Source organism: Thermobia domestica, chromosome 9 (assembly GCF_964235325.1).
Source record: "Thermobia domestica chromosome 9, izTheDome1.hap1.1, whole genome shotgun sequence".
NCBI lineage: Eukaryota > Metazoa > Arthropoda > Insecta > Zygentoma > Lepismatidae > Thermobia > Thermobia domestica.
The window spans coordinates 197,733,021-197,754,040 of NC_137462.1; the positions used below are offsets into that span (position 1 = coordinate 197,733,021).

The following is a 21,020-nucleotide window of genomic DNA, read 5'->3' on the forward strand; positions in this document are numbered from 1 at the left end:
CACTGTAATTATTTCCAAGTGCATTATTATTCTTCATTTTATAATGAAGCAAAATTGCAATTCCTATTTTCTGTAGTTTTACCAAATGTGCATAGTACTTTTACTAACGTTATGGACCAGTTACTTACAATTAATAATCTTCACTTTTACACAAATGATATATATTGTACTGTTTGCGTTCAATATGATGATACACAATTACATGTTTCGCTTTGTTCCAACTTTTACTCAAAATTTAATTTAATACGTTCTCATGTTGAGGCGTACACACGACTTCTTTCATACTTTCTTTATTCGATTATTACTAGATGACTTTGTAACTGTGTGATATAGATATTTTATAGAACTGTTATAGTTATATACGAGGGCGTTTCCAAAAATTTCCGTCCTGACCAACTTTCAGAAGCTGAGTCCAATTCACTTTTCAAATATTTTGATTAATATGTGAATCCCTGTGGAAAAATATAACTCTTGTCTGAAAAATGGCTTATAATGGCATTTTTCAGTTCGTTGTTGTCCAAAACGGTTCTTCCTCGATGGTCTTTCTTAAGTTGCGAGATCGCTTGGTGCTAAAGCTGGGCTGTAAGGTGAATGCTGAATCTCCTCGAAGCGATAATCTTTCGCTACAATTTTGCCCGTGTGGACTGGTGCGTTGTCATGCAGCATGCGAGCTCCGCAGCGATTGGTTCAAACGACTGTTTCCAAAGAACTGACGCAATTAGACAGTTAAAACTGATACAATAGTTCTTCCATAGACGGCACTATATGCCATGAACAGCTTATTACCAATGGCGAGATATTTCAGTCTCAGACCGGATACTTTTGGAAATTTTCTCGTATATTTGAATAGAATAAAAGTTCTTACATAGTGTGGTATTATGATTTTCGTTTTACATGTAGATTTTTTTAAAAAAATATAAACACAACTTTATGCTGGGTTTGCAACACTGTTAAACTTGTAGTATTATAGGGTTCCCCAAACAACGTCCCCATGCCGATATTTACACAGTACAAAGTTTCAGTGGTTTTTCTTGACCGGTGTAAAAATTATAAAGGCAAAGATTATATGGTCTACCCTGTATATATATCAAAACATATTAGATTAACGTACTCAATCATTACACTATTTGATAATAGTTACTGGAGTTAATTAAGTTATGCAATGTGCATCAATAATAATTACTTCATATGAACTTACTAAATGCATTAAGGTGTGTATATTTTAGATCTTTTGTCTCCCCTCGTGAATCACTTTCTTTTTCTTTTTTTGTTTTCTTTTCCTTTTTTGCGTTTCTGCTTGTAAACAACCGTTTGACTTGATTTGATTTTCAGTTTACCGTGCCATTCAGCAGCGAGGCTATTTGAGACGTGGATCTACAGCTTAAGAGCTTGACATACTAAAAAGATAATACAAATTTACCATTTTTCTTTTGCTTGTTTATTCATAAGTGAAAGGAGATAATGAAATGCAACTTACCACAATCATAGATAATGTTATTCTACAACAGTAAATATGAACCTGAAGAATTCTCAGTGTCGCCACCTATAGAAATTACAGTGTTGCCAGAATAACATTTTCCCCAAAATCTAAGTTAAGGCAGCGACTAGAGGAACGAACTCAACTGCATTTGATTACATATCATGTTGTCTTGGAATCATGTAAACTACTTTTTAAATAATAGTTGCATTTAGTTTGTAATAAACAAAATAGTTTTTCATATACAGTTATTAAAATTACGTATTAATGTTATTTAAAAAGTAGTTCACAGAATTCTAAGACAACATGATATGTAATCAAATGCAGTTCAGTTTGTTCCTCTAGTCGCTGCCTCTATGGATACCAACACTGAAAATTCTTCAGGTTCATATTTTTTGTTGTAGAATAACATTATCTATGATTGTTGTAAGTTGCATTTCATTATCTCCTTTCACATGTTAAAAAAAAAAAAAAAAAGCAAAAGCAAAATGGTAAATTTTGTATTACTTTTAGTATAAGCTCTTAATGTGCGGTCCGAATTACATGATAAACAACCATTTAAACGATTTAGTGATTCAATTCAATTGGATATTTTGAATAGCGGAAATAACCTTTGTGTATGCCTTGCAAACTAAACAAGATGGATGGTTAATCAGAGTGGATGTCGATTTAAGGACATTTTACCAGAAGTAAATGTTTTACCATTTGAGCCACCGTGACTCTACCCTCCTAATTTAGCTGAAAGAACTATACAGGGTGGCCCAAAAGTAGGTATACAGTCCCATACTGACCAGTTCATTGCTTTTTATATCATTTCTTATTATCCATCAGGTAGGCTTGGTTTCTTGACCATTTGTTCTTAATATATTTTACTTGTATCTTAAGCTCGGAACAGCCAAAGGAAATAAACTTATAAGCTAGAACGTTATACTTGATCAGTGCAGGGGTGTATACGTACTTTTGGGCCACCCTGTATTTTCTAATAAAATTAATTTCTAATGAAGTCATAATGGATTAGACGCGTTCTCCTTACTGTATTTTTGTACTCATACTGTATGTTTGTACATTGAACATAATAATGTGTTTGCCTTAATTAACTGACAACAAAAAAGTATAACAAGACAAAGTTTCTCGTAAAAAGCCTTGACGGATGGAACGTGCACAATAGCTCCCCTCAGGGCGCGTTTGGTTAGTTGAGTGAGACCTTGGGGGCAAGGAATACATGCTGATAAAACTGTAGAAGTGGAGGGGAGAAGGAAGCACAGTGGAAACATAGCAGCAGTGCCACTCACGAACTGGTTAGCCTCCGGTGTAACGGTGTTTGAAGCTTGCTTTACAAAAGACGTTGACCTGTTTTATATACATACATAACATATGTCAAGAGATTCACTACTACGTATTTCTTACACATCCAGTATATGTGGGTATAAGTAAAAGTGTATGTGTGTGCGCCCTGCTGCGGAATATGAGTGAATTACAAGCAGCGACATTTTACTACGGAGTAAAAAGAAATTGTTCCTAGCCAATTCATAGCAATAAGTTGCAATGTAGTAAAATTATATTTTTCTCCACATGATCCTGTACCTAGACTTATTCATAGCTGAAAATTCTTTCAACTGACACAAAAATACTTACATGTACAGTACAATATAGTTAAACTACAGTGAAACCCTATAATTATTCGGATTAATGAGTTCTGAACGCAATTCGGACATGCAGAAATCCGAGAAATTGGGATACTTATCAAAAGAAGGTTATGTTGTGAAATAAAAATTTCTCTAAAATCACTTCTAAAATACAACCGAATTCTTAAGATTTAAAAAGGATATGAGGATCAAGAAAAGGAATGTATATCTGAAATTGGTGAAGTACTGTCTCATAATTATCCAAATATAGACTTTGAAAATTCCAATTAAACGTACATTTCCTTAGTTTAAACAGGAATTTCAAGATTATTATTATTATTATTATTATTATTATTATTAACGAACAAATACTACAGTTCACATTAAATAAGTTTTAAAATACATTTGTTTAGTTTTCTGATATATATCCAGATGATCGGTGTTCGAATAATTAGAATTTTACTGTATTCGTTTTGATATTGGCGCTTATTGCGGAATATGAACTGAAAATTAAATGATGCTACAAAATTTTGAAGAAAAGCTTGGAAGAATATGAAACAAACAAGTATTAGTGTCACGTGTACACCACTTGAAGGAGTTTGGTTTACAGGGTGCGATATTTTGTCAATTAATATTGAAATCGGCAGTGGTAGTAAATTTCTATCCCTTTCGGTTTTATAGTAGGGAAATTATAATGGAGTGCTTAATTTATTGCAGAAAACTACTACTCGCTATCTAGTACCGTTTCTACTTTATAGATGTCAGTGTTGAAACCGGAAGTGGTTGATTTCTGAATAAAGGATTAAGTCAGAAGATGATACCTATTCTTAGAACGTTAAGTATATTCTAAAAATAAAAAGCCGCTTCTCGTTATCTCTCTTTTTTTGTTCTATGTAGATCAATATTGAAACCGGAAGTTGTGGATTTCAACCACTTCCTGTTTTAGCAGAGAGTTAACGATGGAAATGAGATGTATTATTGGGATGGGACGTTTAATCGATTTCAAGAAACCTCTTCTCTCTATTTATTACCATTTCTTGTCTGTAGTGATCAATGTTAAAACCACTTCCGGTCTGATTCCTATCACTTCCGGTTTGAATATCACCTCCATCAATGAACTCGATTCCTAACTTTTGACGCTGTACATCCTGGCCAAAATTGATGGTGTTACAACAAGTAGTTCTTGCGTTTTTTTTTTGTTTATTCGCACAGACGGACACACGGACAGACAGGATAAAAATATATAATATAAAGGAATTTTTCGTAATCCAAACTTCTTAAAAATAAGCAATAAATAACCAAAGGCAAAGGTTAATAAGGAAAACTGTCTGTACCAAATATACAGAAAAGTAATAGAGCATATTTACTTTAAAACTGCAATGAAATCTTTTTGTTTAACGTTTCTTGTGGACTGAAGATGATTACTAATAAATGTAAGTGGTTTATGATGATCAAATAAACTAACAAATCAATGGTCATAAAAATGCATCGAAATGGAGCGAGGACACAGTTTTCTTTGCCTATAGCAAGATCTATACATAATAGCCTAGGATCGGCTCTGTTCTTCTACTCATCACAAGTGAAATGTATCGCTTCTCAATCTTCATTTCTACTATATTACAATACTTTGAAACATTTATGTGATGTATTAATGATCCAGATATATATAGTACAATTACTGCTGACAAACTTTGTCTGTTCTTCCTTGAACGCCCATATACTTGGGAAAAATATACTGTGATTTTGCTATACCCTTGATTCTTTTTTAAAAATTACAGTTTACTTTTTAAAACATATGATCTGTAGATGAGGTCATCTTACGTAATGGGGTCTGCTGAAGATTGAACGAGATTTGTGTAGGACGATTGGTTAAAGAGTGCGAGATGACGAGGTCGTCTTTCTTCTTTCTTAGTCATTGATGAGACCGGGGCACCAGATGGGTACATACATACACGTACGATATACAACAATTACTATCAATACATGTGAGAGTGTATGTAACTATGTCTGTGTACGTACAGTATTGAAACATGGAGACCTTGTAGATGTTAAACTTTCTGCAACCATACGTTTAATTAATGAGTAATGCAGGCTTCATGACCTTGTTTTTGACTTTTAAAAAAGTTTATTACCTTCGTAATGGCTCTTCTGGTACTACTAAGTACATTCATATACATACAAATTATTTCAGTTACTTAAGGGCAGCTTTCCATCTTATTATTATTATTATTATTTTCGTTACGCAACAATACAATGATCACGAAAAAAACTGAGGGCAGGGTTGAGACCAACTAATAATAATATTCTTTGTAACACTCCTTTACTGGTGTAATGATTACTACAAGTTGTTAAGTCATTAATTAATACAACCTCGATATTAAAAAACAAAAACAAAAGTAACTTAATTTCTATATTACAATAATTAATTATTGTTTTTGTTACGGAAATGGATATAGTATAATTGTTTACATTTATTGTACAATTACTACAATTATCGGCCGTTTGTTACTAGTCCACTCGAATGGAAACAAACAAAAACTTTGTGTGTATTTTCCTTGATTTTGTTCATATTGTGTAAACCGTAACTTGTTATTGTTCAACAGAACCTATAAAATATTAATGGACTAATGTTCATAAATTATATGTAGCACAGCGTTCATCTGGAATCGCGAAGAATGTTGGAAAGGTACTTGAACGAAGGGAGTAGCGGACTCTGGCCAAAGAAACCAAGCAGCATCAGAGATGGGGCTTGAAATGAGCTTAACATAAATGTTCAAATTAAAAAGATAAAATCCATATTGTCAGCTTAACCACTTAAGTTGTTGTGACGTGTTGACACGTCATGTGATGCAAAGCACAGTGGCTTTGACGTGTATGCACGTCAGGACGTAGCTTAGTTCTCAGTTAACGTCTGTATTGTCTGTGTTATTGATGTATATCAAGATTTTTCATCATTCACTTCCACCATTGAGTTTCACATAATTAAAGAAGAACACTATATTTGCCTTTACCGCCTGTCCCATTTAACTTTCATATATGTGACAACAAATACCGTAGTTAATATTTTATTTCATTTAAGGAGTATACTTACTATGAAATACTTACATAAGTACGCCATATACTTATACCCACCTGTAAGAAATAAAAAGAGAATGTTACTATTTGTAAGTAATAATAATAATAATAATAATAATAATAATAATAATAATAATAATAATAATAATAATAATAATAATAATAATAATAATAATAATAATAATAAATATGTATATGAGCATAGTTTAGACCAGTCTGATCACTAATAGACCTTTATTATTTTGATAACAAGTGACACCACCACTAACAATAAATATATTCAAATCCTCGATATTTGTTGATTTGTTAGCACTAAAAAGAATGTAAAATCTATTTAGAATGTTTTCAATGAAACACAAAGCTCACTTAAAACTGTTTAGTTTAGCCGTTAATAGAAAGAAATAAAAAAAATGAACATAGATATATTTACAGTTTAAAAAGCATAAACAACAAATAAACATTTTATTGTTTTTCTTTTTCTCGCTTGAATGAGAATTTTTGTTGACGTAACAATTAGTTTACACTAATAATTCAGCAAAACAACAGGCAGGGCAAATAGAGAATAATGAAAACAATTCTTCTTAATTAAACTTTATATATTTTCTAAAAAAGCCTATGTTTATGTTATTTATAAAACATAGTTGTCTGTTGCCTTTGAAGACTAAACAAATTCATTTCATGTTTTCTAATTTAAGGTCACCAGTAAAGAGTGTTTCGCGCATAAAATACGTTATTTTGCTTTGTGCAGAACGGTGAGTACTTTTCCACTTATTGTTAGTAAAGATAGCGATCTATAGGCCTATACTATAGCTATATAAAATGTACGTATGCAGTGGCGGATCCAGGATTTGTTCAAGGGAGGGGCTAAACCATAATTTGCCGTTTTATCCAGTGTAAAGCTGAATTGAAGCCCATTTTATCCAGTGTAAACCTGAGCGTCAAGGGGGGGGCTATAGCCCCGTAGCCCCCCCCTTAGATCCGCCCTTGTACGTATGTATGTTCCAGCATAACTCTAGAATGTCTTGAAGAATTTCAACCAAACTTGGTACAGAGACACAAGTAGCAAAAATCTGTAAAAAATTATTCTGGGTGTAGGACACCCGTAGATTATGTTTAACAACAACCCCTAACAGATTAGGCAACACTTCGTAACTTTAAGCAATGTTGGTTGATTATATAACAGGAGTAAAATTTCCTTTGAAATGCGTTTCTTACCGGAAAAATGGATACAAATACCTTCCATAACCTATTTCCCGCGTGCAAAGAACAGCCCTTTTAGATAATGACAGTCTTTATATATCCTACCCAGTTCTTTATTTTCAAATGTTTTGTATAAATATTATTCTACTCATTGCAGCTAGTTTATTATAAACATTTTTTTTAAAAATGTAATAATCTGTTATGGAGTGGTGTTTTACTGAAAAACATTTCAATTAATAATTCGAATTTCTAAAAGAATGTTCCTTTCTAGATCCAAACAGATGTATCAGTTCTATATTCAACCATTACTTCCGAAACGCCCTGAACATAAGTAGCGATCAAAAATTTAGGAATACCTCTAGAAGAAAACTTTCCCTGAACCACTGTAGTCCATTCGATGCTCTCCCACTTTGAATCGAACACAGGATCTCGTGTACTAAAGGCACTCTCCCTAGCCATTATAAGAGGAATGAGGACTAACTATATACAGGGATAAGAGAAAAGACGAGTAACACCTTAAAATTCTCATATGACTTGAGTTGTTTATTATTTTGGTTGATAGGAAAGTAGCTGCTTACTATGGTTTATGCTCTACGATTCCTTTTTCTGTAGTGATTCATTTAATGTGACACTTTCAACCTAATTTTCACCCTGATTTAATTTTATCTTCCTGCTTAGTTAAGAAATTTTCAGATAAAACTTTTATATCATCTCAGGTTAAGTACAATGTACAAAGCTTTTCAACATCAAAATTAATATTAAATTTTTACGCTGTACTTGCCCCATAATGTTTCTTTTTACCCCCTTGCCTATCCTAATAAAAATGTAACATCAAAATGAATGAGAATGTCATATGTGTTTCTACATGTATAACACTAGCTTCACATATCTGACATCACTAGCTCTCTCTCTTTTTTTAAAAAAATATTATTCGTACCAATTAAAGTTATCAAAAACATGCTAATCAATTAATTTGGTATTATACTACTTGTTGTAATTTTGGTTAAGATCTGAATCGTTTCGAAAAAAGTGATTCAATACGATATGAGGCAACACTTATCTTAAAAAAAAAAAAAAAATCCCTTGTCACATTGATTTATCAAAAGTCTATAAAGAAAACTACTCCATTCCCTTTATTATCTTCTTTGTTGTACATGTGCGTACGCATTATGATAACATATGTTGATACGAATGGCACGTGGACAACAACAGTTGCTGTTGCAAAGTGCTTCGCTTTGACCTTCACTTATTTTACGATGATCTCTTACGGTTAACAAAATGAACAAGTTTATATGTTCGGAGAAACAACAGTGCTTAAACAGGGAGTACAGCATTTCAAGCAAGGAAATATTAGCTTTGTTTTATGCAATATTGGTATAACTTCCATGTGATGTTTTTAAACCTAGCGCATGGACTGAATGACTACATGTTCACTCTTTTTAAAGGACTTTCTAGATAAACTGCGTGATATTTCGATACATCGATCAATATTTCGATTTTTGTTATCTTTCGATGTTCAATATGTTTTAATATATCGATATATTTAGATATTCGATATTTCGATACTGTTTCGACATTTTGTCGACATCGATATCCATTAGGAATGCGCACGAGACAAGATTTGTGGCTGTCTCGTCTCGAAAATGTGCTGTAAAAGTGATGTCTCGAATCGAAAAATGTATATTTCTCTATTGGAAGAGCCGTGTCTCTACTCGAATTTTTTCAGGAAAATCCTGTCTCGACTCGTCTCTTGCGCATCCCTAATATCCATATCTGTCTATCGATATCGAGATAGCTATCATACTTTAAAGAGATTCTACCTTGAAGAGAGAGAGAAAGCTGATACAAAGTTTTTATGGGAGAGAAATAAACGCCTATTAAAGAAAGTATTTATATTACTGTAAACTTCCGCACTTTTTTTCATTTAATATGTTAGAAGAATTTTCTTGATTCGTGGTAATTCTAAATATTACTGGTCTCTGCTACCTCTCAACAATATCATTATATAGACTGTTTTTAGTAACTCAATTCTCGGGGACAAATGAATAAAACATTAAAAAAAGGAACACGATCTTCCAAAGATTTTTTTCGTGAAAAAATTGAAAACTTACAAAAAATTAAAAAAATATAGACAGTATACATGCCAAGACTATTTTTCTTTCTTTCTTTTGTTTTAGACAAATATTGATCACCGACTTTGCTTTTTTAGATAATTCCACACTGCGGAGATTTTTCTTTCCAACAACTGACTACTTACTAGTACTACCACCTCACTCATTCCATTCGTCTCCTTCTCTGTCCCTCCCCCCTATGCCCATGGCTGCGGATCTCCCTTCGTCCTCTTTCTCTTATTCCGAAACCTACCACAGACAGACTGAAAACCTCTTTCCCTCACACACACATATGTATAGTCCTAACACACACACACACACACACACACATGGAGGCGATTCGGAGCCTCGCTCCAAGTGTTAAGATCTCTCAACTCAAAAGAATTCGTTTTCCCCTCTTTTCGATCCTACATATATACACACTATGCTACTCGTCTCTACATTACTGCCATCTGGTCGTCATTTTCCAAAACCATTCCGCTTACCACCCTTCACTCACTCGCAACTCATATAATAAATTGTGTCTCCGCATGTAAACTTTGTGTATTATAGGCACAGGAGACGAAACGGTGTGAGTACTAGAACAAATGAAAAATGGAATAACTTATTTCTGTTATTTCGTCCGATTTTTTTTTCTTAAGTCTTTTGCAATCAGCTGTAGCACCATTGTAATTACGTATGAAAATAATTTATTTACATCTTGTTTTCTTTTTCTCCCTGTAATGAAGCACTCTTTCAAATTACATAAGTTTCAACGTCATATAGTGTATAAGTCAAGACATATGATATAATATTCAAAATGGATGATATAATTTTCTATTTTGAGTACTAGTATAGTAAAAGTGATTGTCCCAGTGGTATAACTTATGAATCGTTAGACTGTTCATATTGTTATAACTAGAGTGAAAGATTGAAGGTAGTTTTTAATACGCCTCTTCTCGATTAACTCTTCAGGTCATAATTTGTCCCAGAGACATAACAATGTTACCTACATCATTGAGTTAGTTAAAATGGAAGCTTTCAACGAGGCATAACATAACAATATTCGACAAATACCTTTCGAAATTTCATCATAGCTATTATTTGAATAGTTTTTCTAACAATTTATTTGAATAAGTTGAATTCAAATATTGAATAATTGTTCAATTAATTATTAGAATTAACCATCAGTACCACTTGGCGTAACAGTCCTTTGTGGACATAAGCCGCTCCAACGCCGTCTGTTAGCGACCGGCTGAACTACGTCCTGTCTGGCAATTAGGGATGCGCACGAGACGAGTCGAGACAGGATTTTCCTGACAAAATTCGAGTCGAAACACGGCTCTTCCAATAGAGAAATATACATGCGTACGAGACAAGATTTGTGGCTGTCTCGTCTCGAAAATGTGCTGTAAAAGCCATGTCTCGACTCGAAAAATGTATATTTCTCTATTGGAAGAGCCGTGTCTCGACTCGAAATTTGTCAGGAAAATCCTGTCTCTACTCGTCTCGTGCGCATCCCTAAGCACTAGAATTACGAACAATTGTGTGAATAATTATTCCAAAAATTAAACATATATCCTTAGCAGGGCAAATTTATTTATTTTTGAATTTATTTATTCTTTTTAAATCTATTTTGAATTTATTTATTTAACATTATACGTTAATTTTTGTTTTTATTTATTTACTGAGTTTTCTCCGTTATTTTAAACAAGATGATAAGAAATGGATGATAATAATGAAATTAATGACGAAAGGACAATATATAAAACCTATATTCGAAGCGGAATTCGAATCTGCGATAACACAGATCTTGTGATTACCAGCCGAATGTTGTGGATTGCTCTAACGTGCAAAATAGATATATAGTAAAAGACTAATGCTATTTATCCATACATGTCCTGATTTTCAGACTACTCTATACACAGAAAAATATTATGTATTATTGTTATTAATATTTAGCCTAAGAAGTGACTTAAAAAATACTTCTAAAATTGAATTTAAATGTATAACAGGCCTACACTAGTGCTTACTTTATTGACCTAGACACATCCTGCTGTTATAAAATGAATAAAATATACAGGAAAGCGCGCGCGCACGAGCAGGAGTGCATTTTCCTCTTCCACACGTCATATTTTTATATCACGAAAGGAAGTTACGTTTTCACTCTCTCATTGTGTTGGTGTGTTTCTCTGTTCACAGACATAATTCTATTACATTTCACGCACACATTCACGGAAAGGATACCATTCATGAAACTTCATGCTCTTTTCTGTGAAGCAAATAAAAGATTTATATGCTGTTACTAACCATTACCAACAACTGCCATTACCAACTTTAAAAAAAAGTGTGGAAGTAAAGTTCCACGTTTATCGCATGCAAATATAATCAGCCTGTTTTACAAGAACTAAATGTATTGCAAGTTTTATCTTGTTCAGTTAATCGATGTAGAAAAAAGTTATACATAAATTCTTAGCCGCCCCGCTGAGCTAGTGGCTTTCGCGTCTGTCTTTGGTGCACGAGAATTTGGATTCGATTCCTTGTGACTGATTACTGAACGGATTACCGTGATTCGGACCGGATTCCATCTTAAACTGTAAGCCCACATTTCATATAGTCCCGCTGCTGAAAAGAGAAACTAAACTTTAACAAAGAGTCAGTCAATAAAAAGTACACACAGTCAATAAAAAGTACACACATGGAAAGGTTTTCTAAATACCACTCTGCTAACTACTGACGATTTTTTTAACATTCTTGTGATCAATGGAATATCTTACGTCAGTGACACCACTCAGTGTGGCCAAAGAATAAATTAAAAAAAACATATGGTTGAATACTGTTATAAAGAACATTGTTGGAGATATGATACAAGATGCACTGAATGCTCTTCGTGGCTCTCGCTAATGACGTAGCTAATGTGCGCGTGGTTCCGTGTTGGGATCCCACTTTGAACATTAGACACAGTCTCATATGACCTTAGTGCTGAAGAGGAACATTACATTTCAATAAACTAACTAAAAATATCCTCCATTTTCATATATCAGTCAAAAGTATATTAGAATTTTATAACTACATGAACTTCAAATTATGCGTATATATATATATATACATATATATATTACTGCATATGTGAATTATAATTTTTACACAATTCTTTTTCTATATACGGTAGATAACAGAAGGCGTGAAAGTTTTTTTTTTTTCTAAAACAATCTAATTTTTTACTCGTATCTGATAAATGTAAAACTGTATTTACATTTACTATTCTTACTATTTACATTTACTATACTTTAATTAGATCAGTCTTTTTATTTATTTTTATTTCTTTGTTTGTTGTTTATTAACAACGTTTTAGGTTTAGTCTCATTTTACACCAGAAACTAACCAAATAAATAAATAAATAAATAAATAAAAGATTATTTGAAAGAAATACAGCAAGGAATTATATATTTGAATGTAGGTCTCAAAAAGATTTTTGTTTTGTTTTGCTTCATAGTTTATCATTATTAGTTCCCCATGTGGCTATTCACAACCCCATTAGAGCATATATCGTGGCTGTATGATTACCGGAAGACCTGGGTAGTGGCTATATGAGAGATCCGGGCTCGATTCCTGCTGAGAGCTCATGCGGTTCGGATCCCACGTTAAGCTGTAGATTCACGTCTTATATGCTCTCGACACTGAACGGGAGGCTAAACTCCAAATCAACCCATTTGAGCATAAAGGCAAAAGTGATAGCGTGTGTATGGGAATTTTATTGCACAATTCCCTAATAATAAATAAATAGAAATGGAAATTGACACTAAAAATCCATATATCTAACAAATTGTTTTTGCTTTAAAGTTCTTCCTTCATAAAAGTTGTCCGATATGGGTAAGGTCTACAATACAATAATATATAAAATTATATCTCAAGCTCAAAGCGAGTTTTTGTAGATTGATTCTAGGACAGTTATAGTCCAGTTATGACATTTAAGTAAACCACGCGTATTACTATCTCTCTTCACTTTCCTCTTGTGCTCGGACAAAGGGAAAAGTTTGATATTTGAACAGAAAATTATCTATGAATAGCCCCACACAGGCACACAAAACCTGGTGTGGAATATATACACACACCACATGATTACCAGAGGGAAGCACTCAACTGATGTAACGTAAAACTTAAAAAGTAAGCTTAGAACACTGAGTGAGTAGTGCCTGTGATAATACCTTGACATTTCTAAAAGCCATAGTTGACGAAAACTTGAAGACGGGAAGAAAAATGGACCTACAGCAAGAAGATAACATTTTTATCGAATAACGAAATCTCAACACTGTTATAGAATTTCCGGGCCACCCTATTCTTTTCCTCTCTTTTTTTTTCTTTGTTGCAGATGAGGAGAGGGGGCAGCTTCCGCTGAGAAACGAGACGACGGCGAACTCGACACATCTCGCCCTGTTTCAAGAGTCAGACGCCGATGCTGATGGTGGAGAAGCAGAACCCAAGAGGAACATAAAGAAAGTATAGTAACAGAAAAAAAAGAGAATAAGATCGAAGTGGGAAAGGATTGCAAAGAAGAAAATCGGCAGCCACCCCCTTCCCTTATCCAAGAAAGCTTCTGTTGGACACCCATGAAGTGGCGCTACCGCACGACGACTACTGAAAACGTTTTCCCCTCTCCCTTCTTCTCCCCACCAAAACTCCTCCTCCCCTTCTGAATGAATGCACACACTAGAATTCACGTGCTTTCTTCTTCCTTTTTTTTTCTCTCTCTCTCTCCCCCTGCCCAGGCTTTCACTCACACATACTGAGATCAACCAAGTTTCTTTTGTAAGGAGACCAGACATCACCACAATGCATTATAACAGAACCCAAAGACCAAACCAATCTTCCTTTTTTTCCCTCCCTGACGAATGTTTTCCGGACTAAAAAAAAAAAAAAAAAAAAAAAAAAAAAAAAAAAAAAAAAAAGCATAATGGAAGAAGTATGTATTTTTGACAAATTTAATTTTTATACTTACTTGATCTATCTTTCTTAGTCTTCTACACATATAACTTAAAATAAAAGTTAATTGGCTAATTTACGTTTAAGAGGGAAGAAATAGCTAAAGAGTCAAATTAAAATAAAATATATAGATAGGATTCTTGATTTAGGTTTGAATTTCTTTATTGAGTTTTTAATCAATTCAGTTTTTATTTACTTTTGATTTTTTTACTTTTGAATTCATTCCTTGTATTTTTAATTAATTTATGTTTGAATTTATTTATTACTTAAGTTTTTAGTTTCTTTTTTTAATTTTAAATCTGTTGATATAGTTTTACTTCTTATGCTTAATGCGATGATAAGAAATGATTGATAATAATGAAATTAATGACAAAAAACAGTATATAACACCTACGCCCCGAGCAGAATTCGAACCTGCGATACACGGATCTTGCTATGGCCACCTGAATGCCGTAGACCTTTCGACCATTACTGATGTCGGCTCAGCACACCTAATAATTATGTTATTCAATCACTATCCTGATTTTTTAGACCACTATGTACTAACTAACGTAACTAGTGGCGTGGCAGCCCTTCGTGAGCCTGTCCCGCTCCAACACCACCTATTAGCGATCGACTGAACTACATTCAGTCTAGCGATGAAGATGTGGTAAATGAAAGTGCATTGCATCGCTCTATCTTTCTGGACGATTGTTATTCACTCTCTAATTTGCCTCGCGACGGTGAGTGGACGCCGAAAATTGGGATTCACTGGCGGGAATCGAATCCGAGACCACACGGATACATGTTCCAGGCTCTGATAACTAAAATATGGAGCTCCCAGTCTACTATAAATCAGTTTTTAAACTATAAATCAACCGAAATATTTAATTGATCGTCTTGCGTTTAATATCTGTACGCTGAAGGAGATACTATGAACCAAGAGGTAAAAAAAAAAAAAAAAAAAAAAAAAAAAGAGCAAGCGAAGGGTTAACAGCGTCTAAACTAGATTAGGATCTATGAGTGGTGTATCTGCAAAATCATCGATTGCGCAATCGATGGGTTTTGTTTGCCTGCCAACACTGTTGTTATCAACGCAACAGGTTCTGAGTCTGCTATCTGTGTAGTTTATTGAGAATGGGATCAAACAAACTATAACGTCATAGAGCATCCAACTGGAAATGACTCCTGTATATGACAAAATATAATTGAATGATATGAAATTGTCGGTGAGAGGAAACAGTACCACTGTGAGAACATGTACATTACAAACTTCCATGGCTGGGATTGAAATAGGGACCTTTAGAGTTGAGCTGAGTACCACTGGAATCACCATCTCAACCTTCCAAAATCATAAGCATCTTACTATATAGAAACCAGAAGAAACACACAATACATGTTAAACTATGTGTCTATTATTACGTCACTGATCAAAGTTTAACATCAAATTATTGGGAACACTGTGGCTCAGTGGTACGTCTCTGATTCGATCCCACGCCATATGAAGTTATAGAATATAATATCATGTCCGTGGGTTTTTCTCGGGGTTTTCCCATTTCCTCCGAAGTTCTTATTCCACCAATCCATGCATAATTCTTTGCTTTCATTAATAACATGTAACCTTCCACCTAAAGGCTATACTGTGGGGAGTTAAACTAGAAGTTTCGTTTAATCACACCATTAAGTATTGATTACATATTACCGTAACTCACAACTTACCTTATTCTTTAATTAAATATTAAAATTTAATTCAACTTAAACATCGACTGTAAATCACTGAATTATTAAAAACATAGAAATCAATTACTTTCGATAAACATGCAAAAATTATAACTGTGGCTATCCCATACAACTTTATTAAATCTACCACGTAACACGATCCCATTTATTATTATAAGGAAGTTCATTTTAAAAAATCGCTAATTTGTTTTATTTTGCGACAGCAGACGACATTCTACCATGCTTTAAGTCAATTAATTTTCAGTTACTTTTTCTGCATCATAATTAGCATGTCCTTCGTGGCAATGGTTTAGTAACTAATTCCACGGATACAATGGTAATGCACGCAAAACGGTTTTCCAAGCATGTCCAGTCAGTGCACATAGACATAGCGGAATATTTCTTCCTTCCCTCGTTCCGCCTTTCCCTTCTCCCCTTCCTCTTACATCCCGAGACTTTCTTGATGCTATCTTTGAATCAGCAGACACAGTAAAGAAAGAACTCACACATACAAAATATCTAACAAAAATCTCGTAATTTACAATGCAAAGTAAGTACCGTACACAAAGTTATGTAGCTATGTAATGACAGAATTTTCTCCAAAGTTTATACAAATAATGATAGTCAACCATTGTCAATCCACTGATGGGGGAGAATCGTGCCAACTTTTTTCCACAGCCATCTATCTTGGCAAATTTTCATCCACGTAACTCTTCAGTAGTTCTTGATTTCGTCACACCACCTTGTATACGAACATACAGGGTGTTTCAGGAAGAAGGGTAATACTTCGGAAAATGGTAGTATGGGTGATTCTAAGCAATATATATATATATATATATATATATATATATATATATATATATATGAATAGGGGTCCTAATCTTAACGGTTTCAGAGCTACAGGTTGTGAACCATTTTTGACTTTATGTTGCTTATTATTCACCGTGTATTTACTCTACAGAAGTGAAACATAGTGGATTTGAAAGATGATGGAACTGAATTTCCAACGGTATGTAATATGTAACAGTGGTGTCTTTGGAAGGGAAGTTATTGACGGAAACTGGGGAATCAGTGTTGCCATCCATCTTAACTTTCCCTCGATAACCCCCTCCCCCCTTTTCAAAGACACCTCTGCCACATGTTGCATACCATTGAAAATGTCATTCCATCACCTTTCAAATCCGTTACATCCCACCTCTGTAGAATAATACGCAACATAAAGTCAAAAATGGTTCATAACTTGTAGTTCTCAAACCGTTGAGATTAGAACCAATATTCATATGAACCTCTTTGCTTAGAATCACCCAGGCAGGGCCGGATTTAGAGGGGTGAAAAGGTGCACGTGCATCCCCTTTCGTTGTAAATATACATTACCTAAAATGAGAAGCTAGCAGTGAGTTTTGCAAAATCAATAGTTTCAGTTATTTTTCTGAAGATTAAAGGAAAAGGATTCATCGAGAGATCATTTCCATGGCAACTTTTCATTCCCACCACAGATGCCTAAAGGCATTTAAAAAACTTAAATTTAATTCAAATGTACTGGCTGTTATTCGGTACAACCACCTCACAAAATCCTGGATCCGGCCCTGCACCCAGGCTACTACTTTCCAAAATATTGCGCCTTCCTCCTGGGACACCCTGTATATACTACTGATGTAAATTATGTTAACTATCTGATGCTACAAGTCATGAAGCGCTACAATCAACTGGCTGGTGTTCCGTTAAGTTGGGTAATGTTGGTCAACGTATCGGTACACACTGCTTAATTGCTAGACCTTACAACTTACGCCAAAGGGAAAACTTGATTTTCGATGTACATTTAAACATTTGCCGCAAGATTAAATCGTCATTCATATAAAGATAACAGCCTTATGAAATTGGAGCATTCTTTTTTAAACATACTGTATATTACCAGACTATCGCTACACGCAACTTGAAATACACTTACGTAATGTGGCTGTTATATCAACAGGATAAACACAGAAGTATCCAAGCAACTTCACTGTTATGATTGTGATGTTTTAGTTCTCTTATCTCGGATATGGTAAGTAGATGTAATTAGTGATGCATGATCTTCATCTATCAATGTGGAAATTAGATTATTTCAGCTGATAAATATATTTTATTTGGAGATAACAATGTTTCAGAGATGGCTAAACAGCACAATAATAATCATAATAGAGCAAAACTTTTTGGACGATGCTTACCATAATTCAAATTTCCTGGTAGTCAGTGTTCTAATTAACCACAAAATATTTTATGAACGTTTGCTGATTTTAGTTTAATCTAACAGCCGTTTAATATGATGTAATCTTAAATTACTGTGATAGCTATATTATAATAATCAATTACATTTCTTGCACAAAAATAAATGCTCAAAGTTTGCGTAAGATGATTGTATTGTTTTCGGTAAAAATTGAAAATTATAATTCTTTATATATTAATTGATTTATGCGTTTGATCCAGAGCTATATCACTTTGAAGTTTTATTTATTTATTTTATTTACGGAAGATTGAGTGAGGGAGAAAAGAGAACTACTCATTCATTCTACAAGAAGTAATACTGTGAGCGTAGGAGAAAAGTGGATAACTTCTGGTTTCCTAATCAGGAGCTGTGGGGTTCGAGTCCAGCGAATAGCTATTTCATCCGAGCTCTCCCAGGAAGCTTTCTTTATCTAATTTCCTATGCCACACTCTAAGTTGACCATTAATAGAAGCTGGACATCTTTGTTAAAAACAGATCTGCGGAGGTGGACAACTTAGGTGCAGGTTTTGCTGACAATATGTGAACTGGCAGGTTTTCTTTTAAAGTACAATGACTTCACATAAGTTGTATCCAAATCTTCACGTATACTCCTCCAGCTGGTCCAGTAGCTAGTGAGAGCGCGCCTTTACTAAAAAGGGACATTAAACTTTAAAAAAGCAAAGAAACAAACTCGTACGTAGATTTCCTCTCTAAAAGTTATCGAAATTTTGTATGTACAATCTTCTATTTCTTTAAATGTCTCCCATTATTCTTTGTAAATCCCTGTGTTGTTGTCCACAGTTGGAATCACAAGGATGGGTGCCACAGGCGGGTATTTTTAGGGAACAACTTGCGCCTATAAGTTTTTTCTTTGGTGGGAGGGGGGGGGGGAAGATTTTTCATTGAAATAGTCACAAAAGTCTACATTTATTATAGAGACAAAAAGAAGTGCCGAATAGATTTAAGCTTATTCTGCAAACCAAGTTATTTTGGATTTCTCACAATCAACTCCGGTGTAATCTATCCTTAATATCACTTTTTATAGCCTTACCCAAACCTTCAAGTTCAAGTCTGTAGGCTTGCACAAGCTTGCATTTACGTGACTGCAGACCTAACCAAGACTATAGCGAACTTGCTATAGTTCCTCGATTACATGTTTGTTTCAGACTTGACAATAATACATAATATGAGGTTAGCCTTAAAATTCCTTTAAATAGACAAACCTGTCAAGCATGGCTTAAAATTAGTGTAAAGGGACAAGTTTTGCCGATAGATGTCATTACAATCTTCGTATCTCTCCCTTGTATTTTTTATGTTTCACGAAAATGTACAATGCACCCAAGAGACTTCAAAATTTTAGCGAAGGAACTTCATAACCTATCAAAGGCAAGAATCCGTGCCGATATTTTTATTTAGAATTTTCTTCATTGTTGAAACAGCTCCATTGTTAAAGGTTTAGATACTAATTTCAACAATCAAACCATTTCAACATTGAAGAAAATTCTAAATAAAAAATCGGCACGGATTATTGCCTTCGATAGATTATGAAGTTCCTTTTCTAAAAATTTGAAGTCTCTAGGTTGAAATTTGTAAGAGAAATCGTGAATTTTCGTGAAGGGTAAAAACTACATGGGAGAGATACGAAGACGGTAGTGCCATCTATCGGCAAAACTTATCCCTTTTAAACCAACCTTAAAATTTACACTTGGCAAAGCCATACGCAGAGAGAACCTCTAAGGTTAAATCTAACACGTAAACATTCGTATGCAGCCTTTATTGTTACAACTGGTCTAAGCATACTCAGATTTATACGTCAAAGCTATCTGGACTACTCCAAACAAGACTTGAAATTTACACTTGATAAAGTCATACACAGAAAGATTTTTAAGGTTAAGTCTATCAAGGAAAATCAAGGGCAAACTTAGGCTTACTGTAGACGTGCTTGCTTACTGGGTATTATTTCTTTTTGTGTGGGAAGGTTGCGTCCAAACACTTGTGGGGGCGTGAGTATAGCTTTTAAGAGAGGTAATGATGGCCAGTTTTTCTTTAAGGAGACTGTGCAATATCAAAATGCCATAAAAAAAATAGTAGTCGCTAGTAGCATAGAGAAAATATATTCCTTCTGTATGCTAGTAGCTACTACCTTACAAATTCCCATAATGCAACAGAGTCCCACTCACAGTGAGTAAGCCACCTGACCCCAATCATTACAACCTTGATGGTTCAAATAAAAGACTAAGTTTTACTCTTTTATTTATTAATACTTTTTTTTAACTTTTGAAAATATAAATAAATAAATCATTAAAAAATTCAATTTTTAAAGGTCATCCTTCACCAATTGGGCTATACAACTTGTTTTTTTTTTTTTTAGCCTACAGTATTCTTTTGTTTTTCTCTGTTTTTTTTTTCTTTTTTATTTCTCCCCATCCTCAAACCACAATTGTGTAATTCATATAATAAGCATACACAGTATGCCTGTCTCATCATCCATTCCTTCGTGTGTTGTTCAGCATACATAAATACGAAATGTACTGTATATACATGCAAAACTTCGTCATCTGCAAACCACACCTTAATTTTTACCTTTACATACACTCTGCTCGTACAAGGTTACTGTCAAACATAAA

The 21,020-nt window shown here is 34.0% G+C and overlaps 1 protein-coding gene across 2 annotated transcripts in view; it reads right to left on the reverse strand.

Annotated features, from left to right (window-relative positions):
- The window catches only part of LOC145660528 (uncharacterized), a 176,236-nt gene that overhangs the window by 99,993 nt on the left and 55,223 nt on the right, over positions 1-21,020 (reverse strand). Inside the window, exon 1 of one of the 2 annotated variants that reach the window (XM_081725709.1) lies at positions 9,635-9,812. The exons of the other annotated variant lie outside the window; for it this stretch is intronic. The gene's annotated coding sequence lies outside the window, so the exon portion shown is untranslated. Of the gene's footprint in view, positions 1-9,634; positions 9,813-21,020 lie in introns of those variants that run through there. 2 annotated transcript variants of the gene reach the window in all.